Below are 6,976 nucleotides of genomic sequence, written 5' to 3'. Positions count from 1 at the left end.
TGTATTTTATGTGTGTTCGTGTTCTAGACCTGGTACCCTGTGTTTTGGGTTGGTCCATATTTTTCCGCGTCCTGTGTTGTGGGCATTGCTTTTTGTGCCGTATTAAAGTGTACTTCTTCCTGTGGAACTCTCTGCTGTCTGCACCTGATTCTTCCTCACACACCTAGTCCTGCCTGACAATGATTGATTATTATTATATTATTATATAATACGCAGCTGGAGGTTGAATGTTTGGGAACCTCTGGCCTATATGATCGATAGGAAGGATTAAAGGGCAAAAAGCAAGCAGTCGTTCATGTGGGAATGCACAGAAATATGGAGGTGAGAAACAAAACTGTGAGAGTAACAGAGAAATGAAAAATAAAAACCTAATCTAAATTCATGTAATTACTTTGGTGTTTTTGTAAGCATCTACTAATGCAGCACTCTGCTAGTTCTTTGTCTTAAACAATTATAATTTTTATCTCATTATCTCAAATACAGATAGCAGGTACTCACACATATCCCCCTTGTCCTTGACTGTGTGGGTGTGTGTGTGTGAGAGAGAGAGAGAGAGAGAGAGTGTGTGTGTGTGTGTGTGTGTGTGTGTGTGTGTGTGTGTGTGTGTGTGTGTGTGTGTGTGTGCGTGAACATGTTAATGTGGTGAAGAGCAGGCAGAGAATGCTAGTTGAGACTGATACATATTCCAGTGGGTGAGCTCTCATCATGTCACAGGTCTGACAGTGAGAGGGAGTTATTGGTATGGAGAGGCAGCTCATATTCCACAGGAGAGTCAACTCTCACCCCTCCTTCACAACAATGATCAGAACATCCTCTCAGCTCTATTTCTGTATGCCCAGGTCCTAGCACATTGATAGAGATTGTTTTACATTTTAATAGCTTGCTAAATTCATCCAGGTTTGGAATAGTTTACGATGTGAAGGAGAGGTTTAGAGCTGGTTGGTCCAATGGATCTAACTGCTAATGCAGGCTAATAGATAGAGAACACTTGAATAAAAGTTAACCACTTTAGGAAGCTCAGCACCCACTCTACCTTAACCTGACCTTGACCTCAACACTGTATTCTATCCATATAATTTACTGTCCCCCATAGAACTCAACATATCTGAGATGCATACATCACACAGTGGAGGCTGCTGAGGGGAGGACGGCTCATAATAATGGCTGGAATGGAGTTAATGGAATGGTATCAAACACATCAAACAGGTGGTTTCTATGTGGTTGATGCCATTCCATGGACTCCATTCCAGCCATTATTATGAGCTGTCCTCCCCTCAGCAGTCTCCACTGACATCACCAATATTAAACACTGAGTATACAAGACATTAAGCACACCTGCTCTTTCCATGAAATAGACTGACCAGGTGAAAGCTATGATCTCTTATTGATGTCACTTGTTAAATCCACTTCAAACAGTTTAGATGAAGGAGAAGAGACAACTGAGACATGGATTGTGTATGTGTGCCATTCAGAGGGTGAATGGGAAAGATCAAATATTTAAGTGCTTTGAAAGGGGTATGTTAGTAGGTGCCAGGCACACAGGTTTGGGTCAAGAACTGCAATGCTGCTGGGTTTTCTGCTCTACAGTTACCTGTGAATATCAAGAATGGTCCACCACCCAAAAGACATCCAGGCAACTTGACACAACTGGTGGAAGTTTTGGAGTCAAAATGGGCCAGCATCCCTGTGGAACGCTTTGGACACCATGTAGAGTCTATGCCCCAATGAATTAAGGCTGTTCTGAGGTGGGGGGGTGCAACTCAATATTAAGAAGATGTTGCTAATTGCTATACTCAGTGAATATTAACTTGTATAATGATCACCAGCATACCCTTATACCACCCACCACTGCGACCTGTATGCTCTAGTCGGTTGGCCCTCGCTACATATTTGTCGCACTCATAGATGACCTGGCTCCAGGTCATCTATAAGTCTAAGCTAGGTAAAGCTCCGCCTTATCTTAGCTCACTGGTCATGATAACAACAACCCCCCCCCCGTAGCACCGCTCCAGCAGGTACATCTCACTGGTCTTCCCCAAAGCCAACACCTCCTTTGGCTGCCTTTCCTTCCAGTTCTCTGCTGCCAATGACTGGAACAAATTGCAAAAATCACTGAAGTTGGAGACTTTTATTTCCCTCACCAACATTAAACATCAGCTATCTGAGCAGCTAACCGATCGCTGCAGCTGTACATAGCCCATCTGTAAATAGCCCACCCAATCTACCTACCTCATCCCCATATTGTTTTTATTTACTTTTCTGCTCTTTTGCACACCAGTATTTCTACTTGCACATCACCATCTGCTCATCTATCACCCCAGTGTTAATTTGCTAAATTGTAATTACTTCGCTACTATGGCCTATTTGTTGCTTTACCTCCTCACGCCATTTGCACACACTGTACATACTTTCTTTTTTTTTCCTATTGTGTTATTGACTGTACACTTGTTTATTCCATGTGTAACTCTGTGTTGTTGTTTGTGTTCGCACTGCTTTGCTTTATCTTGGCCAGGTCGCAGTTGTCAACTAGCTTACCTGGTTAAATTTTATATATTTTTTAAAAATAAATACATTCATGAAGACAAATGAGAAGAGTGTTGAAGTTAACTTCAGAAGCACAGAGACCCAGTCAGACAGCGATCACAGACAGACAACCATTCAGAAAGACACATTCATCTCTCTATTGTCATCGTCCCAGCATGAAGAAAATGTGGCTTCTGCATCTACAGTACAGAACCCAGAATGATGCCACTTAACGGCAAACACCTCCTCAGATTTGGCTTTGGTATCTGAAAAGAAAAATAGGAAGGGAAGGCAGAAATCAATAAACGCCATCTACGCCTGAGGGGTCCCCCAATTTCCTCCAAACCACTCTACCCCCTGGGCAGAGGGGGAAACAATGGCGGAGCATCAATACCTGCAATTGGGACAATGTAGGTGGGGTGGGAGACAGCAGGGCACACAGCACAAATGGGTCACCTCTCCTCCAGACACTAAATGGGCCCCAATCGTTTGCATCAATTCAGTCCGGTGGGAGACAGAGGACAGGTTGGGGTATGTGAGCCATTAAGACTGCTTGGGAATAAAAGGCAGTAACAGGGGAGGTAGAGGGGTGTGGATGTTTGAGGTCAGGTAGAGATAGGGACACAGGGTGGTATAGGTGTTTTCAATTACCGGCAAATTCAGAGCAATTTCCTCATCTTTCCGCCAAGCCCCCCCTCTGTGAGGGTGATTGGAGGCTCACACAATAGAGGCGGGAAGATCAGCATCAGTTGTGTGGTTGTTTGAGTGGGGGTGGGTGGATAAAGGTATAGAGGGGGTGTTTTTTCATTTGTGTGTCTCATTTTACCTTTCTCAGTCACCTTGCAGCTTTATATTGAGCAGTTTTTATAGTAAAGGTAAAAAACGTCCAATTGCTTCAAGTTCTCTGTAGATATTGATTAGAAACTTCCTGAACACTGACATATATACATACTTAGGGATTTAAAGATAACAGACAGACAGGATGGATTAAGTATATTGTCCCAATGAATAGGGCAAAAATAGCTTGTGTTTCTGCAGACTTCACAAGAGGAATCTACCATCTAAAGGGCATAACTTGCAGGGTGTTTCCACAATATCCTGTGATTCTTTTGGAAAAGGAGGAGACTGTTTTTACACTCAATCAGGTGTAAGATGTACTGTATGAGAAAGGCTAAACAGTAAAAATCCTTGTTTCACCAAGGACAAAGAAACCGCAGTAAGTAACATACTCACATACTCTCAACTACTTTAGCTTCCGACCAAAGCTGGCGTTGGGAAGCAGCTCTCCTGTAATCAGCTTGTCAGATGAAACTGTCAGAGTGTATTTTCTGCCATCTGTTTAAGCACTTTTACTTTCCCTGTCTGCGACTGAACCAACTTCAAAGGGCCCCGTAGCCTACAGTAAAACTCTAGACAGAAGGTTCCCCCCTGCAGATGTTGCCACATGAACATATGAGAGCCCTGATAGCGGGTACTATCAACGATATCACTTCCCCCTGCACCCTGACTCCTCTATGAGGAGAGGGTAGCCATCTTACACGCTCACTGTAATGTTACAACATTTTCTCATTTTGATATTCAGAAAGCATGTTGCACCCGCAATTCATCTCTCTCTCTCTCTCTCTCTCTCTCTCTCTCTCTCTCTCTCTCTCTCTCTCTCTTTCTCTCTCTCTCTCATCTATCCATGGGGGTGGATGAGGGTTCTTGGGGTTTTCCATATCTACTTCTGCGTGCACATTCCCAATGTATGTACCAGATGGGCAAACACACAGAGCTGCTACTGGTGCCACTTGAGCATGTCTTTGTCGTAGATTATTAATCAGTGGAGTAAACAGTAGTAAATGCCATGTTGAGTGCATTTGATTGGTCCCCGAGTGCTCCATCAGATTAAAGTGTAAATAGATAGTTAACACTCACATGCCAGTGTAGATCCACACACAAACATTTAACGAGTGTGTCGTGAAACCATACACTGTAGCAATAACACCACTCTGCTTTTCGTCTCTTTAAAACAACAGAAAATCACTTGACTGCAATAGGCATAATCACTAGAAATGTCTAGAAACCCAAATTGCTTGACAATGTGTTAAAGATTATTATTATTGTTTCCATATCTCTGGTGCCTAGGCCATACTGTGTACAGAGCTGCAGGGCACAGAGTACAAAGTAAACCATTTCCTGATCTCTGTTATTTCAATCATAAATAACAAATCTACAGTATTCCAAAACCATCATTTTCAGTTCAAACAAATACTGACTGCTACTCATAAGCATAACATCAGTTCAGTGACACAGCACTGTACCCTAGTGGAAGTCCCAGTGCTTGCATGTGAATATTGCCTTGCACTTAACTGGGTAGCATTGTTCCTATATCCCTAGGTGGAAGAATGGATGGTTAGATTGGCAGACTCCCATTGGACGAAAACAATGGTTAGTAGTGCAAAGCCTTTAGCGGCACCAAGCTCCTAAAGCCTATGCCTCCTCACCACATTGCCCTGACGAGCATCACGCACATTACTGACAGACTGGAAGAAGCACATTCTATACTATGTCTGTAAGAGAAAGAGTGGGATTGTGCATGTGTGTTTATTGTAATACTGTGTGTGTGTGTGTGCGTGTGCGCGTGTGCGTGCGTGTGTTGCAGAGATTGATCACAGATCTCTAAATTAAAATAGCACAATCAAACATCAATAACAAGCTTCCAGGATACATACTCCAGAGCTAAAACGGTATAATGGAACGTCTATGCAAAGCAGCACAACATCACAGTATGATGAGGGCAGAATCCCAACATAAACATCTCTGAATGGGTTTCAAAGGCAATAGCTCAGTGACGGATGAAACCTATCAACTGATTATTTCAATGTATTATGGCCTACCCCTTCTGTCTATCTTCCCCGGTCTACAAGAACTCACAGACTGTTAACGCTAACCTGTTTCCACACCCAGCCACACACTCTCTATGATCTATATTTAACTCGGCTTGTGTTGGAGCGGGGCGGTGTGTCAGAGGGTTGATGATTGTGCATAGGAGGTAGGAGTCAGTGTCATTTTCCAACAAGGCCTCTAAATATAGCCTGGTTAAAGACAGCATCGAGCCGAGCCGGTGGTGACCTAGTCCTATTGAACTACAGACTGCTCTGGTCCCGCTGTTATCCCGTCAGCTGTTCCTCTTTTCCTTTTTTTGTTGGTGTGTGTATGTCTTGGTACCACGTGTTTTGGTGGGAAGGAAGAGGTGAGTTGTAAATGCTTTATCTGATGATTGCTAGTGTTGTTTATTGGACATGGGCACATTTGCTGTACTAGTTGACATTTGAGGATATGGTATATTCAAATATTGTACAATATGTATAATATGACATTAGTCGAACAAATTCGGGTGTTAGAGATTTGCCCAGATTTAGCTAATAATAACTGTAAAACATTCCACTTATTTTGGTAGCTACATGTTTTGTACCCACTGTTTTTTTTTACCCACTGTGTTAGTCAGCATGTGCAGTGCAGTTGTTGATCATTTCTTAGTAATTTCAAGGGTGCCTGGATCTCTAACCCTGTACTAGGCCATTACTGAGAGGATGGCTGAGGGCTGCTTGGCACAGGGACTGTTTATCTGTGAACGGGCCACTGCTTTTTTGCAAGTCACAACTTTGTGATTTGCATCAGGGAGTCAGTCAGCCAGAGGTGAATTATCAGTCAGAGTGGCTATTGAGCAGGAGTGGTATAAACAGTCCTGACCCCCTGGTACAAGAGGCCTATCTGATGTTACAAGACTACATCAACTATGTGACCGCAAAGACCGACGGCCACGTTGGGCCACCCCCTACAGCCACGGCAGCAGCCCTGCCCCATGTTGGGGACCAGCTTCTCATTAGGTTCCCCATCTTCTTCATGGGCTAGCCACGCGTCTTCCAGGATGTGACTGAGATCTCAGCCTGCCCCATGCTCACCGCCATCCTAGACAAGCACTTTGCACCCACCAACCCCCGGAGGACGGAGGCGAGACCTGGCCTGGAGCGCAGTGCTGTGTATGTGCTGACTGGCCAGATGGCCCTGCACTGCCTCCAGAGTGGCTTGGACGGAATAGTGCCTCAGTTTAAGGAGTGTGTGGGGGGTTATGTGGAGAGGGTCATCTGTCCAGAGATTAGGGACAAGGGTGGATGGGTAAGTTCACTGGTCAAGTTTCTTCACTGGCATAGTAAGACTAGGCTACAGTTTAAAATGTGGTTACGTTGTACTGTTGTGGCTGTTGTTGTGAATCTTGCACTCTAACTCCTCGGATCTAATCATGTTTTCTGTTGTTGGTAGACAGGCTTTGTGTGCCACTTTGGGCAGAAGCAGGACTTGGAGGCCCAGGTGAAGAATGTGTGTTGCTGGACTCTTGCTATTGGTCACCAGCATCTTATCCTATTTCCTGTGGAAACAAAAAAATTGCTTAAACAACACCCCCACCTAG

At 44.1% G+C, this 6,976-nt stretch overlaps 1 pseudogene; it reads left to right on the top strand.

The window, feature by feature from the left end:
* Positions 1–315: 315 nt before the first annotated feature.
* LOC135513629 (uncharacterized) lies at positions 316–6,976 on the top strand (annotated as a pseudogene).

Source organism: Oncorhynchus masou, chromosome 25, assembly GCF_036934945.1.
Source record: "Oncorhynchus masou masou isolate Uvic2021 chromosome 25, UVic_Omas_1.1, whole genome shotgun sequence".
NCBI classification, from domain to species: domain Eukaryota; kingdom Metazoa; phylum Chordata; class Actinopteri; order Salmoniformes; family Salmonidae; genus Oncorhynchus; species Oncorhynchus masou.
The sequence above is the reverse complement of the archived record's forward strand: the minus strand, read 5'-3'. Positions and strand labels throughout refer to the sequence as shown.